Source organism: Schistocerca serialis, chromosome 6, assembly GCF_023864345.2.
Source record: "Schistocerca serialis cubense isolate TAMUIC-IGC-003099 chromosome 6, iqSchSeri2.2, whole genome shotgun sequence".
In the NCBI taxonomy this organism is placed as follows: Eukaryota; Metazoa; Arthropoda; class Insecta; order Orthoptera; family Acrididae; genus Schistocerca; species Schistocerca serialis.
The window spans coordinates 524,384,592-524,410,465 of NC_064643.1; the positions used below are offsets into that span (position 1 = coordinate 524,384,592).

Genomic DNA, 25,874 nt, shown 5'->3' on the forward strand with positions numbered 1-25,874 from the left:
AAACTATTTTTACAAAAATGTAAAAATTGGAGTTATCTGGCCTTGTTCTGCAGTATAGCTCTTGTCCAATAGTTGAAATCGTTCCTTGGTATCACCAATATTTTACTATGGGCACCGAATCTCTCTTCAGATTAGTTACCTCTCGTTTTCGTTGGTTTTCATGAAACAAAAAATATATAGTATATAACAATCCAAGAGAGTCCTGTCACACTGGCGCCACTGTAATTTTTCCTCCTATCTATGTAATTATGTAGTTATGTAGTTCTCAATTAGTTCGAGCAATCAATCATTCATAATAGGAAACACAGTAATAACTCAGTCACTCAAAATGATTCAGAAATTTTACTTGTAAGAATGAAATCAGGCGATGATTCTTCTTCTCTGCAGGCTAGTGCTTCGCGGCAGTCTGCTAATCTGTACAAATAAAATACCTCGTATTTTTGGGAGCGTTGTATAATCAGTCGGGAAACCTCAGATCAAGCGGATATTTGGCTTTGATAAAGTTTAACCTTTCGAAGAAGTAATGGAGCTCTTGGATTATTAAATGCAGGTTCGTATCCAGTCTTTCGCATCAGTTATCTATTGTCATAAATCTCAATACTCAGATTACAATTCTTCAAACAATGCTCAGGCTAATCGGCACGAAGACAATCTCGGAAGCTTTTTTTTTTTAACAACCACCAGAGAGAGTACTACAAAGAATAATTATGGAGGAGGAGGAGAATAGTGTTTAACGTCCCGTCGACAAGGAGGTCATTAGAGACGGAGCGCAAGCTCGGGTGAGGGAAGGATGGGAAAGGAAATCGGCCGTGCCCTTTCAAAGGAACCATCCCGGTATTTGCCTGAAGCGATTTAGGGAAATCACGGAAAACCTAAATCAGGATGGCCGGGGACGGGATTGAACCGTCGTCCTCCCGAATGCTAGTCCAGTGTGCTAACCACTGCGCCACCTCGCTCGGTGAATAATTATGCGCTCATGGCATAGCTGTTGTATGAAATTACTTTGCGCATGGATTCTGCGAGTATGAAGATAGAAAATTAGTAAATGTCATTCAAGGGTAGAACTGTATCAGAATAATTCATCGAATATAAAGAGATATTACAATATTCGGGTGCCACATGCAAGTGTGCCGCAGTAGACTCCTTTCAACATGGCAGCGCAAATATGCAACAAACAGTTAACACTCGCCTGGGTGGAGGTTGGCTGGCGACTAGTAAGGTTTGTGTCATTGAACTATTTACTCTGGTTCAAAACTTTAATAATGCAATCAAAAATTATCTAACATTGAATAGACCTTGATGAATTTATTCTACACAGAAGTTATACTACGGTGGTGCGGCTGAGAACAACTGGCGACACTGAGATTCTGTTTGCCCTAACAAGCCGGAGCAGCAACACATTACCCCTTTCTCGATGTGTGACAGTGTCTCAGATGACAGTCGTGATTCTAGCGTCAGCAGAGCAGTATGTGCGGCGCCTATAATTAGCCATCGCTGACACGAAATATGAGAAGTCGCTGCTGCCGATCTGTTAGACGAATCGCAATCACTCTCTAATAGAGCCCTGAAATCTCGCGAGATTCCAGCTTGTGACTTTTCCATTCACATGTCATATGATGGAACAATTTGACTCACCTACATGGCAGTGCGCGCAAGGAGATCAAATGTCAAAGTGGCAGACCTGACACGGATAAGGTTGCCCTCAGTACAGCAAGTTGTCCAGGATGATTGAGATCTAAACTGTCGGTATAGCTAAGTCCTCACCACAGGCTTCCCAGTCAAGACCAGTGCTGGTGCAAATCCATGCTTAGTATAAGTGTCCCAAGAGCAACCCACTCATAAAAAAAGTTATGACCACAATCCTCTCCAGACCGGAGTCTGAATCAGAAGACCCACTTCAGACTGTAGTCTGAATTGAAAGGTCAAGTTTTTCCTCTCCTCCCTTTCCATCAAACCTTAGTAATCTCCAAAAAAGGCACTTCCACAACTGCCAGCACAGGGGCTTCATGCCAATCATGAGGCTCTACGAGATCCATGCCTTCTCTATAACCCATCTCCTCTACTCATTAGCCAATTCTAATCATATTTCTCTTTTTTAAGGAGAAGCAGCCAATCCCTGACTCGCAAATTCCCGAACAGAGAGGAGGAGACATTGTACTGCTAGTTTGTTTCTTTTCTCACGGCCATTTTAGGCCGAATTTTTGAGATTCCACACAGCTCTAAAGTGAGTAACACGTTTGTCATGTAGATCATTATCCTGACGGCCCAAACGTAACTATGTGTCCAACCTTGCGTCCTGACTATAGTAAGAGAAGTGCTCTTATGTTCCAACGTAGATCATTTCACAGCCGTCGCTAACATTACATTCTTTCTGAAACGGTTTTGAAGGCCTGAGACTTCCCAAAAAAACTCTATAGGCAGATGGACAACACCACCTGATCACGGCCTCGATAGCGTCTGTTCCACGGTGAACATGGAAACTCCCAAATTTTTATGGTTGCCATTCCTGTTCAGAAGGGGCGTTCATAACACGGTCGTAATGCATTGGGTGGGTGATCTAGATTTCTCTCGTGCGCCTTGCCCTTGCTGGGGCAAGAGGAACCTAATAGCTAGGTCCAGGTAAGCTGTTTTCTGGCCTTTTTGACGGAATGCATTGTCTGCACATCACTACGAGAAATCCTCGGGCCCAGCATTCTGTCCCCGGTAAGTGCTTTGAGATGTTCCTTTCCGTAATAGCTGCAGATGGCTTTCAATCTGCAAACGTCCGCTGCAAGATTTACTGTTAAATGACCAAAATGCCTGCTTGTTCTCAACTCCGGAAAAATAGTATTCAAACGAGAACCGCCATAAAGATCCTGCGTGCATTAACAATTCACATGCTCCTATAAATGCCTGCTCATGTTGATAACTTCCTGTCATCTCACAAAAACGATGCCTTGGGAGTAAAATCAACGTTTAGGAGTGCCCTTGAATGCGGAGAATAGTGAGACTGTGACTCATCCTCTCTCACGGTTACTTGGGGTTGTTATTCACAGACCCGCTTTCTAGCTTTGGTGTTCTGGGTGCAAGAAGTGAAATGAGAAGATAGATCATAGTTCGGGAACTTAATGTTCATGCCTGATGTACTCAGGGGGCTGTATATCATTTTAAAGTTAGCGAGAATCCGGCCTGGATACACACCAACTGGGTCATTGGAGGATCCCGTTTTCCTTTTGATATTGAACTCAAATCTAGGTGGCGTTTGGAGCCATTTTACTTTTGGATGTGTTGAATGGCACCTTCAGGTTCTTTATGTTGTATTTTGCACCTATAAATCACAAAAAATGAAATAAAAAATAAAATAAAATAATGAAAGGCAAAATACCATTTTATCCGCTGGACTACATCCCCTGGAACTGGAGGAGAAGACGTTTTCTCCATGCCCCGGATTGCAACCCTGCACACCCTGCCTAAGCCACCCCACTACTTTATCCCTTACAGCCCTCAAAAAATAAATAAATGAATAAAACGTTGGTAGAGCACTTTCCCGTGAAAGGGAAAGTTCGAGTCTCGGTCTGGCACACATTTTTAAACCTCCAGGGCGTTTCAGTTTTACATGTCAGATGTTTAACGACAATAAAGTCAGATAGTTCTGTGATAAGATTACTTATCACATGGGCCAGTCTCTGCAGGTCAAATTTTCTTCTGAAAAAGAAAGTTCTTTTCAAGGATGTATAATTTTTGTCGATTCTTGTCTGACAGCCACGTGTAACATACTTAATGTTAGCCTTTATCTTTTTTATCGGAAACGGTTAATGTATTTGACGAATAAGTCTCGTAAGCGATAACATCTTTTTTTAACACAATTTCCTTCGACATTCGAACACAATAACACATCCATACTGTTGCTGCTTTTTCAACTCACAGAAGGTGCAACTGCAGTGTTCCATCAGCTGCAAGTCAAAAACGTGTCGATATCCACATTATGAGTTAATTACTTGTACGCTACACACATTTCTTATTTCACTCACAAACTGAGGAGCTACTTGATCGAGAAGTAGCGGCTCTGGTCTTGTAAACTGACATACGTCCGGGAGAGCGGTGTGCTGACTTCATGCTCCTCCATATCAGCATCCTGTGACACCTTCGAGCTGAGGATGACACGGAGGCCGGTCGGTACCGTTGGTCCTTCATGACCTGTTTGGGTGGAGTTTAGCTTAGTTCCTGCGGTCTCTCTTAGATGTTTCGAGTGCCTCTGCATATAACCTTATATTTAGGAGTTTTTCAAATGTGGGACTAAAGAAAAATACTGAAGCTATATGGGAGACCGAATATCTCATGAAGAGATGCCGAATCGAGTTCGAAAGAAAAGGAATTTGTGGCACATTTATTATAATAGCTAATGTGATGTATATTAAAATATCATGGCATCTGTTAAGAACGGTAATGGAATGATTGGAAAGGTATTTTACTGCGATCACCCAACATGGTGTACTTCATTACGATTATCTATTTTTCAAACATTTTCCTATTACGTTTTCCATTATCGAAACTGAGAACGATAGTTATTTATTCACTCCACCACAAGGAGCTAGTAGAAATAAAGTATATCATAGAATAGAATTTTGTTTGTATAATCATAAAAATCTAACATCCCTAATTTGTACTGTACTGTCATTGAACAGAAATAGAAATAACAAACTTGTTCGCTGGATTCTCTGTCATTTGTACCCGAATGAACGGTCACGCAGACACTATAGCACATTTGGGACTGCTGTGGAGGTCTTTAGACTGATTCACATATTTCACTGAAACTCCTGGTTTCACTGTACAATTTCTTTTGTCAAGGAAGAACCAGCTAGTCTCAAAAAAAGTACTTTTGAAGCTAATAATTTGTACGAAAATATAAATTAAAAGTATCGTTACCACTATTTGTGATTTACATTTACTTTACTCTTTTTAAAACTATACGCCTTTTTCACAGGTACTGACTAATGGATAATCAATCTGTGGCAGTTAACACGTAAAATAGTTTTAGTGGCCGCCGTAGCTGTCATAATGCATTAAAATGAATAGGAACCATCTGTTAATATCATTTACGTTGATAATGTGCAACTCGATTACAAATTCTAATTTCTCCTCACCAATGGATGTTGCGTGCTGTTTCGTCCCACCCACACACAGCAAATTTACAGAGTTAGTACATGTTGCACCCTGAAACGGATTCTGCAAGCATTGTGATAAGAAGAATGATGCGACTGCAAGGAAGTGAAACTACACAGCTGTGGTCCGATTTAAAATACGTTGCGTTGAACAAAGAGGAGTGCTTCTTCCGAAACTGGTCAAGTATAACAAAGTAGATTTCAAAACCTAAACGGTAGTTTAAATCTGATACTTGATCAAGGAGCTGCATATAGGCAGTAACGGTTATCCACAGTTTCTGTTAAGTTTTTAAGCCTGGCATGACATTACACATGATCTGAATAAAGCTTGTAATACTGAACTAAAACTTTATTTCTCGGTGACTATGGACTTTGAGTCCCAGTGTGGATTAATGACTCTCTGCAGTGTTACAAAAAAGTTCTAATGTTGAAATAACATCCAGTGTCACTCACAGTTACCTTCTTACTTCTGTCCCACAAAGATAAAAAGGCATATTTGTGTGAACGGCATATGGAGAAGCAGGCTGGTGTGGCTGAGCGGTTCTAGGTGCTTCAGTTTGGAACCGCGCGACCGCTACGGTCGCAAGTTCAAATCCTACCTCGGGGATGGATGTGTGTGATGTCCTTACGTTAGCTAGGTTTAAGTAGTTCTAAGTTCTAGGGGACTGATGACCTCAGATGTTAAGTTCCATAGTGCTCAGAGCGATTTGAACCATTTGAACCATATGGAGAGTTTTATGTCGCACAAACAACTCTGACAGTGCAGAATGGCTAAAATAATGAAGCATCAAGGATTCGGGGCAGTGAGTGATCAAACGGCATGTAGATGACAACAAAAAATTAGGAAGTGCCACAGGTTGCAGCTAGAATTCCACTGAAATTGGCAATCTGTGGCTGGCGTTCGGCTGAAATCGGAAATCAGACAGACGATGTCCCTCGCTTCCTGCTTCTGAGACGTCATATTGGATTCGCCGTATTTCATTGCTTCCGTATTACACTTACGTGTAGTGGCATACCATTTCAAGGCGACGGCACATTGAATAGTTGTAATAAACAATGTCACTATAGGCACATTTTATCGTAATTAAATATCAGTTTTGTAAAATGAACGGTAGTAATGCTCCAAATTGTGTGCTGTTGTGGGTAGCGATATGCAGTTACAAAATTGAAGGGAGAACATCCTAATATTTTTTCCATCTCCGCGTTTGTAACACATTCTGGGACTTCCTTATTCATGTCACAGAAGTATGTTGTGCAATATTCGTTGTTACTTACATAAACAATGAAGGTTAAAAAAAATCGCAACAACAAGAAGGAGATGTGCGGCGTAACGAATGTTTGTAGGCCTGTTTCCACATCTGAAAGATTATGCCTATTCAAGTTTCGGCCAGCTGTATAAGAATGGCGCTGGTAGCACCACTATGAGTATGCAAGTCAGATTTCCTGTAAATACATACTGTAACGGTCGTGAGCGTTAGTTACCTTTTGAGATTGGACGTGATGAATTGATGCTAGTCTAGAATGCCTTTAAGGCGATAAAAACACAATTACCAACAACTTAAAGATTTTGAATTAGGCCATGTGATTGGGGTACGAGAAGCTGGATGTTCCTTTCGGGATATTGCAGAAAGATGTGGCAGAAATGTAGCCACAGTATATTATTGCTGTCAGCAGTAGTCAAGAGAACGTACGTTCACAGGAAGACCGGGCTCCGGATAGCCACATGACACTATGGAGAGGCAAGACTATCGTGTTTCGCCTATAACTCTGGCGCATCATACAGCATCTGCAGCAACAATCTGAGCAGTAGTTGGCAGCACAGTCACACAACAAGCTGTTACAAATAGGTTACTTCAAAAAACGCTCCGAGCCAGACGCCCTGCATCGTGCATTCCACTGTCTCCAAATCATCACCACTGTTTGTGATTTCAGTGGTGTCAAGCAAGAGTTCATTCGACGGCTAGGTGGAGGTCTGTTGTGTTTTCTGATGAAAGCTGGCGCTGTCTCGGTGCCAGAGATGGCCATGTGTTCGTTAGAAGGAGGCCATTTGAGAGCTTTCTACCAATCCAAGACCTGCACCTGGATTTATAGTCTGGGGTGCGATTTCTTATGACAAGCACGAGCACTCTTGTGGTTGTCCCACGCACCCTGACTGTAAACTGGTACTTCAGTATAGTCATTCGACATGCTGTGTTGCAATTCATGAACAACATTCCAAGGGATGTTTTACAACAGTGTAACGCTCGCCCACATACTGCTGTTTTAACCCAACGTGCTCTAAAGAGTTTCTACATGTTTCCTTGGCCTGTTCGGTCACCAGATATGTCTCACCTCGAGCACATATGGGACACCATCAGACAACGTCTACAGCATCGTCCACAACCATCGTTCACCGTCCCTGTATCGACTGAGCAATTGCAAAGAGGCATGGACCTTCATCCTACAAACTGATATCCGGCACATATACAACATAATGCATGCACGTTTGTATGCTTACATTCAACATTCTGGAGGTTACACAGGTTATTAACGTACCACTATTTCAAATTTTCAATGGCTTACCTCGCGCTTACTTTCAACTGTGTTCTTGCAATACTAACCACTCAAATACGGTATCTGCACAAATGTATTCCTGATATTTCATTGCTCTACATTAATTAATTGTCTTGTAAGTCATTTTCTTCCGTCAGTGTATATATAGTCTTTCTTGTCACAAATATTTAGCTGTGATCGAATCCTTAACCGCGCTTTCATGAATTTGGCTGTCAAGAGACTTCTTGCGTGGATGACGTTAGTCATCTACAGAAGACAAACTTGTTTTCGATAGCATGCAGGCGCTGTGGAAAGGGCAGTCAGGCGATTCCTTTGTATGCATCTGCTACAGCTGTTGCTGCTGAGTGCTGGGAGTCGGTGTTTATTACAGAAGCCAGCAGCCGAAGACGAAATGAAACAAAGGCAGACAGAGAAGCCATTAATCTCACAAAGAGCCTAACCCGGTTTCATAGCGCCGTGGTTCCCATGGCGCCTGTCGGCCCGGGCCCTAGTGTGAAAACAGTTGCCGGCCACTTCTCACAGGGCGGCGGTATTCCCGCTATAATTGGCTGCGTAAACACCGGCGCCCTTCCCGCTTTTCACTACCGCCGCAACGCTGAGTGACGTCAGCGGCCACTCATCATTTCCAAACATACGTTCCCCTCACAGCAGCTCTGCAGAAATGCTGTCTCTTGTAGAACAGAAGACCTCGGGGACGGCCGCGAAATTTTTGAAGGAGGAAAGACGAAAGTGATTTACAAATCCGAAAATCTCTTTTTATTTTTTATTATTTATTTATTTATTTATTTTTGTACAGACGCTCTTCTGTTGATTTAAATTGTGTTCAATGGCCAAAGAATAGCGAAAGTGGATGTATAAAAGCTTGAAAACGAGAAAATTTTGTATATTAGCGGTAAGCAGTGTGCTAAAAATCGACCGTCTATAATTCTACTGGGAAGAGCACACCACAGAACTGCTGAAGCGTCTTAACAAATCTCTTTTCTGCAATGCGAATTGTGTCGACATGGGGGGTATAAAAATAAAAAAAACTGGCATACTATGCTTACTTTCATTCCATAATGTCATATGGGATTATTTTTTTGAGGTAATTCATCAAGCCAAGCTAAAATTTTCCTCGCCCAAAAACGTGCAGTGAGAGTTATATAGGTGTGAACTCAAGAACATCCTGCAGATGCCTGCTTTGGGAACTAGGGATACTAACTACTGCTTCCCAATATATTTACTCCTTAATGAAATATGTCTTTAAAAATATGTCACTTTTTCAAACCAACAGCTCAATTCATGGAATCAATACCAGAAATAAGAATAATCTTCACACGGATTTAAAGCCACTTACTCATGTACAAAAAGGTGTGCGTTATCCAGGAAAACACATTTTCAATAACTTGCCAGGAGCCATAAAAAGCTTAACAACCGGCGAAGTTCAGTTTAAGAGAAGCCTAAAGGATTTAATGGTGGCCAACTCCTTTCACTCCATTGATGAATTTCTCAGTAGAGCTATATATATATGGAGGGAGAGAGAGAGAGACGTACAATCTAGCTTTGCACCATTTCAGTGCAGTAATGTGTTCATTGTAAATAAGCATTGTAGTAGTTCTATTGCATGTTTATTACCGTACAAATAAAAAAAACTTTTTTTAAATTTTAAATTCAGTGCATTAATGCGATCTTGGTAAATGACTGTTTGTAAAATGATTCTTTCCTACTGTGTTCATTTAAAAAATTGATGATCATTCAACTCGGGACCTGCGGAAAGTACATTAGCTTATTTGTTTCAGTTGTAAATATTTGTCATGTATTATTCCTTTTTTGCCATGTTCTACATCCTGGAGGACCTCCTCACTAAGGGTCAATTGGAATGAAAGTAAATCTAATGTAATCTAATAGAAGAAAGCATGGTAATGTAGGAGCCAATACATTACTGAAGGTGCTTTCCGTAAGCTCAACGCTTTTGGTCCAAATAAGACTTTTTACAGTCGCAGAAGACGGAAGAACTCCCCTATTACTTGTAAAGCTACGACTGTAGATGAGAGGCCTCAAAAATAAAAAGATAACTCATATCACGTTTGAAAGCGAAAGTTGTCTCCTTGTCCACTGGCTATACAAGCGATCAGCTGATCTCGTCAGCAGTAAATGGATAGGTAGTGTCACTCAGCATGTGCAACATTTAAAGTCAACCAATAGAAGAACAAGTTGAATCTTACGTAACACATTTTCATTTCGGTTGCTATCTTATAGATTAGTTCTTGCGGAAAATATTTAGCTTTAGGAACAGAAGGCCTTGGGAAGTATTCATTGAGGAGACAATCAGGAGCGCTTCTGTGGCTTACGGCTATTGATAATTAATCTCCATTAGGGAATGCTGTTTAGCGATTCTATTTTACGTTTCTTCCGATGTTGTCCATTATAAATGGTTTGTGAAAGTCTGCGACTGCAAAGGCAACGGGCTTGTGTATAAATAACATTTTTGCTATGTCACGATTTTCTTTTTTTTTTTACTTATATTTTGCACGACACGTTTCGAGAAATGATTCCCATTCTCAAGTGCATTTTTCTCTGTGCACCATCCCATTTTTACACGATGTTTTTGATGTTTGAGGTTCTGCTTTGTTCTGTTGACTTTACTGCAACATATAAAAATGAAAACTATAAATACACGTCTTTCCACACTTCGTCAGTAGCTACGTATAATGGTTGGTAACCAACTAAAAATTCCCCATTTTTTATATATTGCATTAATGTCAGGAGAACAAAACAGAACCTCACACATTAAAAACATTAAGTAAAAATGGTGTAGTACAAAGAGAAAAACGCAATTGAAAATGGGAATAATTTCCTAAAAACATGTCATGTAGGATGTAAATAAAAGGAAATCGTGACTGGTAGCATAAAAAAATTATGTAAACAAACCCATTACATTTCTTTCAATGGTTTTAAGCTCAGCCAGTGTGCCTTTAACGTAGTTTCTTGCTTACCGTATTTCAACGCAAAGCTGTAAAGTTTACATGGGTGTTTTAATATTTAATCAATTCAAATGCAGTCGTGTGCACATATACTACTACTGAATTTCAGTTTCTGTCGGTAAGAATAACGTATAGATGAGTCTTTTTTCCAAACGGTGTATCACCTTGAGCGCGCGGCATTTTCTTGTAGAGCGTGCTGCGAAATTTTGTTCTATACGAAGGTCTAAGCGTTGTATCATATTACAAGATATTGTCCTTTTTAAAATGAGCTGTAATAATTCATAAACAATTTCGAGGTAATCTGCACAAGACAACGCCAGCAACGGTAACAACTGTCGGTTCTACTTGCTGGAAGTTGGTAAATCGTAACAGTGGAATAGTGGTCGTTCCATCTACTGAAAACAAGAAGTAGAACTCTGAACACTTGGTCTTTGTCAGTATACACATGAACTAAACAGATAGTAACGCTAAAGTTTTATTCGGTTTTTTGATGGAGACATTTACCATTCGTAAAAGGCAAGCGGGTGCTTAAATTGATGGAATAAAATTTTATTAGACATTATGCTCCCATTTCATACGGAAGAAAACCAAACATTTTGTGCCTACATCGGGTGTGGAGAAAAATATGGAAACACTGCGAGAAATGAATGCTTGAACATAAATGAAGATACTAGCAAAGCCTTGCAGGTTGCACTGTTGTATCTGGCCATGAAAGGCATCTGTGCAATGTCCTCAATACGTTGCAAGGGTCAGAAGTGATCAGAAGAGTGCTCTGTGTAGTTGCGAGTGCGTTACGTCGGAGCTAAGCGAATTCGAGTGTGGACAAATTGTTGGTGCTCATATGGTGGGTGCTTCCGCAAAAAAGTGTTTGATGTTTCAAGAGGCAGCGTATCATATATTTATAGCGCATGCAGAGAAACTGGAAGAACATCATTCTCTAAGATACATCGCGGGTGAAAGTATGCGCTGAGTGATCGTGACTGACGGCCACTGAAGAACATTATGACGAAAATTAAGGGGACGACGGCTGCAAAAGTCGTTTCAGAGCCGAACTAGCGTACACTGTCAAAATAAAACAATATGCGTGGAGAAACATAAGCAGGGGAATACAGGGCGAGCTGAAATTTCAAAACCACTTATTAGTGATTCAAATGCCCGTAACAGGGCTACGTGGTGCCGAAGCCATAAAACGGGGTGTCTGTAAGTGGGGGCGCAACTTACAGGAACTAAGGCTACAGCAGTGGCCATCTTGAGATTCGCCACCTTGGATTTGGGTTACGAGTTTCAAGTAGGGAACGGGATCATGTGGCACAGTATTCGGAACTGCCCGTAACAGGACAACGTGGTGCTGAAGCCATAAAACTGGTATACGGGGCAGTGGAAGGAAGTCATCTGGTGGGATTGGTCTTGTTTCACACTGTATCTACATCCTGACTGATCTTAAGTCCCAATAGTGAATCATGATGGGTATTCGGTGATGATTTGGGCAGCCATGTCATGGTATTCCATGGGCCTCATGGTTACTCTGTTAAGTCGCATTACTGCCATTTTGGCTGGTCAGGTCCATCCCAAAGCACAATGTTTGTGCCGCAGTGTTCCTGCTGTGTCCCAAGCTGTTCACACAGCTCGCATCACCCAGGACTGGTTCTGTGAGCATGAATTGTCGCTCCTGCCCTAGTCACCACAGTCACCGAATCTCAGTATTATTGAGCTTTTGTGGTCTACTTTGGAGAGAAGGGTGCGTGATCGCTATCCACTTTCATCATCGTTAACTGAGCCTGCCACTATTTTGCAAGAATAATAGTATAAAATACCCCTGAAAACCATACAGGATATGTATTTATCGATTCGGGGTGACGGCAAGCTATTTTTGATTGCCAACGGGTTTTCTGCCCCGTGTTAAGCATGGTAATGTGTTGTGTCTCTGGTGTCGCTACGGTCGCAGCCTCGAATCCTGCCTCGGGCATGGATGTGTGTGATGTCCTTAACTTGGGGACTGATGACCTCAGAAGTTAAGTCCCATAGTGCTCATAGCCATTTGAACCATATGAGCCAGCCTTCTTCACTTGTAATTCAGGCCTTCAACCGTTGTGTGTTCCGAAATTGCTCGTGGCCTTCAGCCGTTAATTGTTTGAAACATTTCTTGTGGTTTTCAGCCGGCAAATAGTTTTCAGTTCTGTCTTGATAAGGCCTTCAGCTGTCACTGTAACTTGTTACAGTTTATTAAGATTGTTTAAAAATCTTTTACTATTTTTAACTTGTAATTGTCCACCTTCTTGGCAATTCAGCTCTTCAGCTTTTGTGTATTCCGAAATTGCTTGTGCTCTTCAGCCGTTAACTGTCAACATTGCTTGTGGCTTTCAACAAATAGTTTTCAGTTCTGTCTTAATAAGATCTTCAGCCGACGCTGTAACTTGTTACAGTTATTAAGATTGTTAAAAAGGGTTTTAGTATTCTTAAAGTGTAATTGTCCACCTTATTGGTAATTCAGGTCTTCAACTTGTGTATTCTGAAACTGCTTGTGGCCTTCCGCCGACCAGTGATTTTGAACCCATATTAATCAGGCCTGCAGCCGTCCACTGTGTGTAACATCGCCTGTGCCCTTCAACCGACAAATAATTTGCAATTCTTCGTAGTAAGGCCTTCAGCCGTCAGTGTAGTTAAATCTTTTAAAATGATTGTTGGGAGTCTTTTTTTTTTTTAAAAAAATAAAGTGTATGTGTTCTCTGCGCAACCAACGGTAACTGATTAGGCCCCATCCACACCTTTCCTGCTTTCCTTAAGTCCCACGTCTCACCCTTCAATACAGATGTTTTAAGATATCTTTATTTGTGTGGGAGTTAACGCCTGTTGAAGCTTGAAATTGCGAGAAGGCGATCATTTCAGTTTATTGTTGCTGGTGGTCTATAATGGCACTTACACGACAGGAACACATTGAGATCGTATTAATGAGTGTTGGACGAAGTACCAGAGTGATGGCCGCTGGCTTCGATGACTGGCATCCTGAGAGAACTGACATTTCACATGTGATAGTACCCAAATTATTGGATAAATTTCGTGCAACAGGTTCTGGGATGGACAAGCTACACAGCGGATGTCCAAGAACAGCCACCGACGAGGGGGCTGCGACTCAATTGTGGCATCGTTTGTGAAAAGTCCACATCACAGTACACTCCGGTTCTCACCAATATCCGGTGTCAGTCAATAATGGGCGGGTGCAGTTCGCAACATGGGCTCTGGATCAGTGTAACAGGAATCCAAACTTCATATGGCAGGTGTTGTACAGTGACGAAGTTAACTTTCAAGTGGAATGAGGAGTAAACAAACAGAATCATAGTTACTGGTCACACGCAAACCCTTAGTGGATCGATTCCTGTAAAGGTGCTGGCGGTGAAAAAGTGATCGGTTGGTGTTGGATTTGGGACACAAGAAACGTAGAACCGGTGTTTATTGATTGAACCTTAAGTGGGGCGAGGTATCTTAACTTGCTCCGTGATTATGCGCTTCCAACGCTGTTGAATCTACACGGTGATTTCCCAGTCTTCTTCCAACAAGACGGCTCAGCTCTCCACTATGCTACTAAAGTCAGACAGTTTCTGGATGAACAGTTTGGAGGTCACTGGAGGCGTCCTATCGAATGGCCACCACGGTCCCCTGATCTTATACCTCTTGGCTTTTATCTGTGGGGACATTTGAAATCAACTGCGTATGAGGTACAAATCAACGATGTAGCCCATCTTTGCTGGCGTATTGAGAAGGCGTGCGCCTTTGTTGACAAATGGTTCAAATGGCTCTGAGCACTATGGGACTCAACTGCTGGGGTCATTAGTCCCCTAGAACTTAGAACTAGGTAAACCTAACTAACCTAAGGACATCACAAACATCCATGCCCGAGGCAGGATTCGAACCTGCGACCGTAGCGGTCTTGCGGTTCCAGACTGCAGCGCCTTTAACCGCACGGCCACTTCGGCCGGCCTTTGTTGACATACAGATCGTGCGACGCGTGCAACAAGACTTGCAAAAAAAAAAAAAACTCCGATTGAGTGTCCAGTGCAATGGAAGTCATACTGAGTATATACTGTAATGCCGACTCTTATCAAGTGATCTAAGCTTTAACAGCTCATAACTACTACACGAATAAAGATATCTTGAAACGGATTTCCCATGTGCATTCCTGAGAAACGGGCAGTTCAAAATGATGTACCATATGACCCCCTTCCCATTTGAAACACGTAACCCAAACCCAAGACGGCGGATTTCAAGGTGTCGGCCACTGTCGCCATAGCTCCTGTAAGTTGCGCCCCCACCTACAGATAACCTACAGCAAACGCCATTATGATTCCACACATTTTCCGACTTCTGTAGGATCGTTTCCAGACTTTTTCCTCACCTTGTATTTACTTTTAAATCTTTAGGAGATAGGCAGAAAACATTTTTTTTTTTTACTGTTTAGTTTTGCATGCTGGGAAGCAATCAGCTACAAGAAGTCACCATTGGCAAAAAGTTGCAGCTACTCAACAATCAGACATGTTGTAACAACCAACTGGCACACTGTCTCACAGTGCTTTTAAACTGTTCGCGAACAGCCCCTTGAGTCTGGTATGTATCGGTAACGACCTCCATCGTGGTCTCCGACAGTGGCTAGAGAAAAATTCATCGTACGTAAATATTTTTTTTATCTCCTTTCGTTATGTAATCGGTCGTCTCTAAGCTAACATTAAGTACGAAGGCCATGTTTGCTACGTGACAGGTGAACAATAGGGAGCTCGCAAACAGATAGAGAATAATAAAGTCATAACAAACATGCATGAAGGAAAGAGTAATTTATCAGCATTTTCTTAAATGTCTAGTACAACTTTAAGACAGAAAATTTCTTCACAACTTACATACGATTTCATACAGCGTCACTCCTCGCCTATATATTGCACACGTCGGTTCCTTTTTGACTTTTGTTCTTGCACGCACAAGAAGATATTTTCGACCAAGGAGTGTAGGAAGTTACACTTGGTTGTAAGAGAAATGCCGGAACTGGAAACCTCCTAATTACTTGTAAGAGAGAAACCCTCTCACCACTACCAGACCAGAGCTTTTCAATGAGCTGGAACTCAAACATCGCGTCCTGTTTGCCGCAGACTTGTAGTTTACAGACCTCGCTAGCTGTTCTCTTCATATTAAAGCTGGTACATCTTAAGCAATTAATTTATAAACGTAAGCTCTCTCAGTTGCGTCTGTCACATCTCTGAACCGTGAAAATAGACCTTGCTCTTTTAAATACGTATTGGTACATGAAAACGAAGATATTGTTGCTGCACGGAGTTAATAAAACATTATATAACCTTCCAGTGTCATTGTTTGACAACTGAAGGCAATAGACGTCCCATAAAAAAGTCATAAAGAGCATTATCGCTTAACTTTTTGAAAAGTGAATGAAATAAATTATTCTGTTAAATTTGGAATGAAATGTTTTGTTAAAAATCCTCTTTTATGTTTGTTCAAAGGCATGACTAATTTTTCTCAGGGCGCTATTGCCAGAAATATCATATGTATTCCAACGAGAAGACATGCGTCTTACTCACGATGGATGAAAAAAAATCTTACTTTAATGTTACGCGATAAGCCAATTAAACACGATGCTAATTATTTCCTTTTTTGTGAGGCTAGATGCTCCAGTATAGCTGCCTATGTGCACGGGCAGCGTACACTTTTATGGAAAATATTTTTTTTATAAAACTATACCTCAGGCCTAAAAATTGAGTTGGAAAATATCACATTTATTGAGATGAATCACTTCAAAACTTTTGTTTCAGAATTAAATGACTTTTAAAAAGGTTTTTATCATTTTATCATTAATGACGTCGCTTCAACAATATGCTTACACAAAATGGCCAGGGCAACATTTAATTATTACGTAACTAAATTATCGATAGGGAAGGTTCTTTCTTTCTGCTAACAAAAACACACTCTACAGTAATTATTTGAATATATATTTAATCAAAAATTATAATAACACTACAGATAATTGCGCTAATTACAGACCGTGATTTACATGCGTCCTTCAGGTAGGACATCAGAACCAAGAAGACACAGAAGACAATGAAACAAAAAACGTGCTTTTCTTTTATACCACGAGACAAAGATTACAATAATGCGATTCTAAGAGCGCATATAGCGCTTCTTTATTGTTGAATATCGATAAGTTACTTTTTGTACTCCTTCTTTTTCCGGAGGCTATGCTATAGCATCATGCACAGTCTTCACCTCTCACGACTAGCATTACCCACAGTAGTACCGTGGTACGTGAGTCCTTTGTTGCACAAGGCCCCTTCTCCGGGGACGACCTTACTTTAGCACAACTAAAACCTCAAGCGCAGCAGGAAGAACACTGAGGGTTCTTCTTGTAGCTGAAAGTACGCTAAACGGTAAAACTAATTGGGACACGTGAACGTGTTCTTTCTGTGGCAACAGAGAGTAGGTAAACGATGTTTATACACTACGCTGTTGGGGGCTCAGGTATACTCACTGTGAAACAGCGTTAAAAATTACGTAACTGCGAGTGCGCCAACTATCTAATAGCTATGAAACACTAAAGAACAAACTAAAGACTCTAACAATATTGCATTGCCACACAGACTTAGTGAGGATTGTTAAGTTCCGGTGTTGAATCACGTGATTGGAATGGTTCTGTCATATACAAAACGTGCCCGGTACAATTAAAAGCTTTGGGCCGGTCTTTCAGTTGCGCTAACGTGACTTTTATGACTAGAAGATCAGTCGTTTTTAAGTATTGACGATCTGGTATGCTTCGAAAATTAAACTCAGCGGAGGTCGGTTTCTTTTCAAGACATCCTGATTGTGAGAGTCGAAATTACAGGCAAGGATAAGCTTTTTGCTGTACTTGTTAGTAATGTGTTGTCTGAATACCAGTGCTGCACCCCTTTCCCAGTTGCCACTCAAAATCATCGTATCTTATGTACTCCTCAAATAAATTAATTCTGTCTCACTATACGGTGCTTCATATTCAATCTACAGGCAATTTTTCTCAGAAACAAGGCATCAGATCTTTTTTGTAATGATGAATTTAGGCAAATTGGTACGAGCAAATAGTGCACGAATATTGTATAGCCTGGTAGCTGATAGAAAAAGGAGGAAACGAATACAGCTGTATACCACAAAGAGGAGCACGATTACAAGTTAGTACCACCGAAGAGATCGCTCTGAACTAAACGTTTAGACTAAAAGGTTTCTTATATTTTGCTTCTTTCGGTGATCAAAGCATTCACTCAGAAATAAAGACTACTCACGTCACTCACTATAAGTGCCCCTCTTTGGAAACCATATATTAGTCAGGTCTCTCCTCATATCTCAGTCATATGTGGTTGTACCTCCAGTACGTCTACGAAAGCCAATACCCCACGACAAGATCAGTGGTTCGTACGGGGGAGGACAGTATAGGGCAACTATTGAACGAAATAGAGGAAAGGAACAGTCCTATTTGTGGCTTAGGGGCGCTCAACGACGATGTTATCAGCTCCCACACGAAATCAGTAGAAAGAGATGTGGTCAAAAATGCGAGACGAGAGACAATCAGTAATCTCAGATGAAAACCCCCCTTCCAACCTCATCAAACCGCATTCGCACGACACTAGCTCACGTCATGGAAGATAAAGTCAAAATTGGTCAGATGCTCTGAAACTGTTAAAAATCTAATGAAGACGGAATTTGTGGCTGGTTGATCTTTTGCATAAAAGCATGGATAAGCTAGTCACCCTGATAACATATGAACAACGTCGTTCTAACGTTTTCGGGAGGAAGTCGGACAATTCACAAAACAATAAATTTCGTACCACATTTAAAATAGAGGGCAACTCTGTCGGCAACCGAGCTGCCGTCCTTTGGGCTGAATACAAAGTACCGTCTTGTAAAATGTGTAGCACAGTGGTGTGTAACCTACAAGGACCACACGTTGTAGGGTCCTCTTGCCGGACCAATAAAGCGTGCGTCATCCCGCGTGCCGTGCTGGAAGGAGGGACCTTACGGCCCTTTTGTGGACTTCACTAGACGCAGTTTACTGTCTGTCACTTTCAGACATTCATATTTCCATCGACGTATGACTCTATACCTCAAGAGCGAGGCAACATCATGTAAGAGGATAGCATATTGAAATATCTGAGGGTCACGACACGTCTCTTTGTTGCTATGTCAACCATTTCGTTTCCTACGATACCCATGTGCCCTGACTCTCAGCAGAAAGACCACCGAGGAGAGGAACACTATAGAAAAGTGAGGGATGATATAATGAGGGTAGCAGAGGATCAAACAGGCAAAAAGCACAGAACCACCAAAAGTTTTGCACAACACACGAGACATTTCATTTAATTATCGAAAGAAGAAAATAAAAAAATAGCAAATGAAGCAGAAAAAAGAGAATGAAAACATCTAATAAATTAAATTTCCAGAAAATTCAAAATGGTGAAGCAGGAATAGATAGAGGAGAAATTCTATTATGTAGAAGCGTTCGTAGCTATCTGGAAGATGGATGCTATCTATGGGAAGGTTAATGAAGAGAACAATAGCTATGAATATTAACAATACAGAAGACTCGCCGGAACTAAATAACAAAGGAAGTCTGAAAGTTGGATGGAATGTGTAGAATGGCTACACAAAGAAAACTAACTTGAATACAGTGTTACGGAAAGGGAAGCGGAAGTAGGTGAGGAGGAATGAGGAATACACTACTGCAAGGAGAATTTGGTAACGCATTGAAAGTCACCTGGAATAGAAATTTCCTCAGAATTATTGAGATTCCAGGAAAAAGAGACCATGACAAAATAGACCACCTGGTTTGCGAGTTATATGAGACACGCGAACTATCTTTGGACTTCAAGAAGAATGTTATAATTTCAATTTAAAAGAAGGCAGGTCCTCGCAAGTGTGGATACTATCGAGTCATCAGATTAGCAACACATGGTTCCAGAATACTAACATAAATTGTTTAATTAAAAATGAAGGAGAGGAACTTCTTTTTGAGTTTTGGACATTGTAGGAACACGCTTGTCAATAATGAGTCAACGATTATCTTAGATTAAAAAACAGCAAGACAAAATTTGCAGCATTTGTAGATTTAGGAGAATGGTTTGAAAATTTTGAGTGACATACTCTCCTTGAAAATTTGAACTGGGCGAAATAACAGTCACAATTTGTATAGAAACCAGGCTGGATATGCAAGAGTCGTACGACATGACAGGGAGGCTGTAGTTGAGAAGGAAGGGAGCAAGACAGAGTTACAACCTATTACCTATGTTACTTCGTCAGTACACGAGCAAGCAGTATGGGAAAACAAGCAGAAAGTTGGGAAGGGAACTAAAGTTCATATAACTTTTATATTTTGTCAATTGTATTGTAATTCTGATAGAGACAGCATAAGATTCTAGCAGAGCAATAAAGCGGAACACATAATGTCTTGAAAAGAGTAATGGAATACAACTGAAGTATATCCAGCGACGCTGAGGATACCACATTAGGAAGGGAGACATTGTAAGAAGTAGGCGAACTTTGCTATTTGGAGAGAGAAAAAAGTAAAGAATAGTTGCAATAAGAAGTAGGCTTTCATGAAAAAGACAAAAATACGCTCTCTAATATAAATGTAAGAATTTGGAATTCATCGCTGCACACAAAAAGAGCACTTAAGCACAGTTAGCCCCAATCCCCCTCTTCCCCCCGCGCACACAGTCTGTGAACTGTGTCTGCATACCATTCATTAGAAAGCTGTGAACGTTCTCAGTAGGTCCAACAAGTTCCTCTTCTCGCCGTTTCTGTAGAGAACCTCATCATTTCTTACTTTATCAGTCCACTTAATTTTCAACATCCTGTTGTTTTCCTGTTTCCCCGCAATGCGTGATTCATTTGTATCCAATGCTGTTGTACAAATGTACTATATCAGACATTTTCTCCTGAAATTAATGACAATGTTTGACACTGGTAAAGTTACTTTTGGCCAGGTTTCTCCTTTCGCCAGACATACTCTCTCATTCAACACCTTAGTTTCATCTGTAATGTGTTATTTTGCTTAGAAGGTAGCAGAAATCCTTCACTTCGTTTACTTCGTGGTCCCCAATTTTGATGTTAAGTTTATGGCTAATCTCATTTTCTCATTTCCGCTCATTACTTACGTCTCTCTTCGGTTTACTCCCATTCCATAATGTTCATTCTGTTCAATAGGACATGCAATTTTCAACAGCTCATGCAATTTTCAACAGCTCATGCAATTTTTCATCGCTTTCGCCGAGGATACCACTGGCATAAGCGAATCTTCGTTACTAACCCAAACAACTTGAATTTTAACCCCATTCCAGAATCTTTCTTTTATTTCCGTCACTGCATGTTCGATGTACAAATTGAACACAAGGGGCGAAAGACTATATCCCTATATTATTCTCTTTCTTGGGCTTGCATTCTTTTCTTTCTCTCTTGGTTCTTGTAAATATGGTATGTTACCAGTGTTGTCTATAGATCAGAAGAATTTTTCTTATAATTTCGAACATCTTTCACCGTTTTATATTGTGGAACACTTTTGCTAGGTCGACAAAACCTACCTAAATATTTTGATTTTTCTTATATCCCTTTTCCATTGTCAAGTGCTGTGCTAGAACTGTCGTTTCGGAGCAGTTACGTTTTCAAAATCAGACTGATTGTTATCTTAACATATCCTGAATTTTTTCCCTTCTTCTTTATATTATTCTTGTCAGCGACCTGAAAGCATGAGCTGTCAAGCTGATTCTGCTTGTAGCTGTTAAAGTCTCTGAACATGGTGCCTAAAAGGAAGGACCACGTGATACGGAGACAAAGAATTCCAGACACGGAAATATCTCTTGATGCAGAACAACTGGGTTCCAGTGATGCGTTGCTCTTGCTGGCTATTTAAAATCCGAGATTTTGAAGAAAACTGCCCACTGTGCAGAGGGCTTTACTTTTCATAACCATTCTAACTATGCTCATTTACACAGGTTTGGGGAGATTGCTCAGTTATGTTTCCAGACCCTGAGTTCTTCTAACGGCCAGAGTAGTTTATCTGGCGCGAATTGTAAATTTTTTTTAATTTTTCCTCCGGCCGCTGCCAGGCAATAGAAGATGGCTCAGCCCAGTGTGCTAATTGCGTAGGCCACTGGGCATGGCTGTTGACACTACTTCAAACTTGCGACATAGCTCAGGTGCGAACCGCAAGAATAGCTAGAGTCGCAACATAGTGCGGTCAAGAGCGAAGTAAAAACTTGAAACTCGGAGCGCTTGCGTTCTGCAGAAACCTCACATTTTGCAACCATGACCTCGCCTAGCAATACGTGCTCTGTGCGGAGCCCGGGAGTGAGCTAGGAAAAGCTGGGGAGACGAGTAATGTGGAACAATTCCATTCTCCCCCTTTCAGTAGGACTACGTCAGAGGCGTAGCACTAAGTGTATAAACAGTTGAGGTAGAGGCTCTGGGCATTCAGTAGTGACACCATTATGTCTCACTCTCGAACTGTGGAGAATGGCGGTCTCTTGAGTTTCAGAGAAACTGCTAGAAGTAATTTGGTGATGCAGATCTGCTGGCCACCTGCTCACTGATAGCATACCAAGTTCAAGCCCGAGCCTTGCCATACCTGTGGCGTAGCAGCTGCAGGACTTGGAAACTTCTACGATGCGAGAAGCGGATGGGTGGCCACTCGTCGCCCTGTGAGGGACTTCGCTCGACGGACTGCAAGGTATTAACAATACGGCTTGTGGGAGGCACGCCGTCGCGGCCTGCTAGCCACCTAGACATCATCGGCGACTGTAGTGGTCGATTCCCATTGGGTGACCGGAACCATTGTTCTCGGCATCAAGCATCTAGTGTTGGCTATCACATCCAAGGCCACGACATGTGGACGATGAGTAAATGTATGTCTTCGCTTATTGCCAGGCCACGCGGCGCCACGGTAGCAGCCGCCTATGATCCGGGACAAGGGACTTCACAGGCATCATCTGCGTCAGCACATTCCGCAGCCAACAGCGCTGGCACGTGTGTTGAGTGGCCTGAAGGATGGCCATCGCACTGTACATTGCTGCTGGAAATAAACACTAGTTGATGCTACAGCGTAAATTAGGCCTCTTCTGCATCGCTTCTCGCACCCATTCATACACGTTTTGGCCACGAATAGGATGGGTCATTACAGATCTTTGCAACTTAGCACAAAGGGTATTCTGCAATAGAGAGCGCCAGTTAGAATATGGAGAGTGGGAAAAAGTGGGAGCAGAAGCAAATATGAACAAAATCCTTCTTAAATTCATGTCAGTATTTAAACTAAACTTTGAATAAGCTATTCAGAAAAGGCTGTATTCCACTGGAGCATAAGAAAGAAAAATGTATCAGTGACAAAAAGTATAAAAAATCCTCTGAAACACTTAGCGAGACTGCAGGAGTATCTACAGAAAGGTACTGCTACTGAAGGCAAAAGCAAATCAGTTTGGAGTTTTACCAAATGGTAGACACCAAATATCAGGCAGAAACATCTGAGTTCACAAATAAAGAACAGATATATTTAAATAAACCACCCAAAGCAATTATTGAAATGAATGTCATCACTGCAGGACTGGAAAGAAATTACAGGAGAAATTTCCAGACTCCAGGATCAGATATCGAACAAAATGTTACTCTTTCCAACAACATAGAAAGACGTGGCATATTTAGTATGATAATTAAAAAATCCACGTGACTAGATAAAATCAGAGTTTGTGTACTTAAAGAGTGTGTAAATACTATGATAGCTTCTTCAGCAGTAACAGTTAATGATACATTACAAATTGCCAGATTTCTCACATATGTCACAAGCTAAAGTAATAACTTCTGTATACAAAAAAGATGTTGCAGAGAGTGTAGAAAACTACAGACCAACTTCGCTCTTGTCTTCCATTTCTAGAAGAATGGGAACTATAATTAATCACCAAAACAAATTAACCTTGTTTGTGAAAGAAGTGAGTCTGCTGTACCACAGTTTGTGTAAGTTGTTCTCAAAGTCATAAAGGAAGGTGATCAAAATGAAAGAAGTGAGTCTGCTGTACCACAGTTTGTGTAAGTTGTTCTCAAAGTAATAAAGGAAGGTGATCAAAATGGTATTTTCTTGGGTTTATCAAAGGCATATGGCATGTAGGATCACACAACTTTATTACACAAATTAGGAACACAGTGAATAAGAAATGTGGCATAGAAGTGGTTTAAGTCATACTTGGAAAACCAGTGTTTTTTAAATTTTTCCCATTACCATTTTTACACTAGTTATTTAAAAATGTATTGACACCAACCCAAACAACACTTTTCATTATTACCTGGGATGAATGTCCATTGCAGCAAAGCCCATCAAATGATAAAAAGTATTGTTTTTTAAGAGTAGCAAGCGCTACTGCACAGGCAATAGCATGTTGATTCGTACAGGCAAGAAAATCTCTTTCATGTTCTTTGAGAAGTTTGCTGATGACAGTATAAATGTAGACAATCATATTTAAAATAGTGTCTGATGTGTATATTAGTACCCCATGGTCAAGTCTTTGTACCAAACTAAAATGTTCATTTGTTGGCAATTCCTTTTCAACCTAATTTCATCAAGGCCACTCTCACACTTCAGCTTCTTAATTAGTGCATGAGCACAGAAACACGCAATGAAAGCTGCTGTAGTATCCTTCACTGAAAGAACATCACCTACATTTACACCGACTTCTATGTCTAATTTGTCTGTTAATTCAACTTCCATAGGAAGGAGAACATGAAACCAAAGGCATTACACTCTGAAAGCGAAGCTTCTTTTCTGCTTCATACACTTGTGTCACTGAAACATTGTATTGGGAACCAGCAAGCTGTCTATACTTTCCGGAAAAAAGGTTCAAATTGCTCTGAGCACTAGAGCACTATGGGACTTAACTTCTGAGGTCATCAGTCCTCTAGAACTTAGAACTACTTATACCTAACTAACCCAAGGACATCATACACACCCATGCCCGAAGCAGCATTCGAACCTGTGACCGTAGTGGTCGCGCGGTTCCAGGCTGTAGCGCCTAGAACCACTCGGCCGGCTAAATACTTTCCAAAATGCCACTCAGACACATGTGTTTGAATCTTAGCTGTCAGTAAATAGCTCATACCTAGCTCTTCAGTACAACGTCGATCAACTTCTACAATGGCATATGTTGTATGCTGAATAGCAAAAAATGTTTATTTTGTAAGAAACCCACTTGGCAGTCCGTTTTCTTTCCACACATCAACCCAGTCTAGATATTCTAGCAAAAACTACATATAAACACTTGTCAATGGATTCATGTAAGGATTCTACATGTGTTTCCCTTTAATCACTGATTTCACATTCATGACATCAAACGATTTTGTTGTTATTAAAATGTATTCTGCTGTTCATGGTCCATTTCTCAAATCAAATTTATCACTAGGTATCTCAAGGGCCTCTGACTCATGTCGATTGAATATTTGCAACACTATTTTCATGGTCTGTTTCTCAAATGATGTATGGCAAAGTGATATGAGAGAAAATGTGTGACAATATTTTACTGATGAACTGGAATACATGCCATAAATCTGTTTCAGCGTTTTAAAAGTAGGTACAGAAAACTTATTGTGTTCCACTTCTTTTCTAACTGGAAGCTGAGGGTAAAATTCATCTTTACCATCATTTTTTTGGTTCAACCACACATTTCCCATGCATTTAACAATGTGTATGGCATCAATTAAAAGGAAAAGTGGGCGATTAGGATCAGATGGATGTGTAAAAACAATATTAACAGCTTTATCCACAGAAAACATTGACACAATTTTGCTGTTTTTGTTGTTGTTGTTGTTGTCTTGCATATGACAGGAAATTACTTCCCACAAGCCTTTCATGAGATGTATTCACATCAAATCTGTTGCAGATCCTACGCAGAGTGCTTGGATGTGGCATTTTCATTAATGAACTGCTATGTAAAAAATTTGTGAGCATGAAAGGAAATCGAAAATAGCAAACAACACAGTATCATAAATGTAGAAGTATACCTATGATTAAATTTCTTGACATTTATAAGACTGACTTCTTCATATATAAAGACTATCATCTCCTTTTCACACTACTGTACACTGTCTTTCAGCACTCCTAGACTGACTTTCACTACCTCTACCGTGCTGTCTATACAACTTTCTGAGCGCCCACAATTTGTCTCTGAAAACT

The 25,874-nt window shown here is 40.8% G+C and overlaps 1 protein-coding gene across 2 annotated transcripts in view; it reads right to left on the bottom strand.

Annotated features, from left to right (window-relative positions):
• The window catches only part of LOC126483880 (ctenidin-1-like), a 616,668-nt gene that overhangs the window by 61,350 nt on the left and 529,444 nt on the right, over nt 1-25,874 (bottom strand). The gene's annotated exons all lie outside the window — the stretch shown is intronic.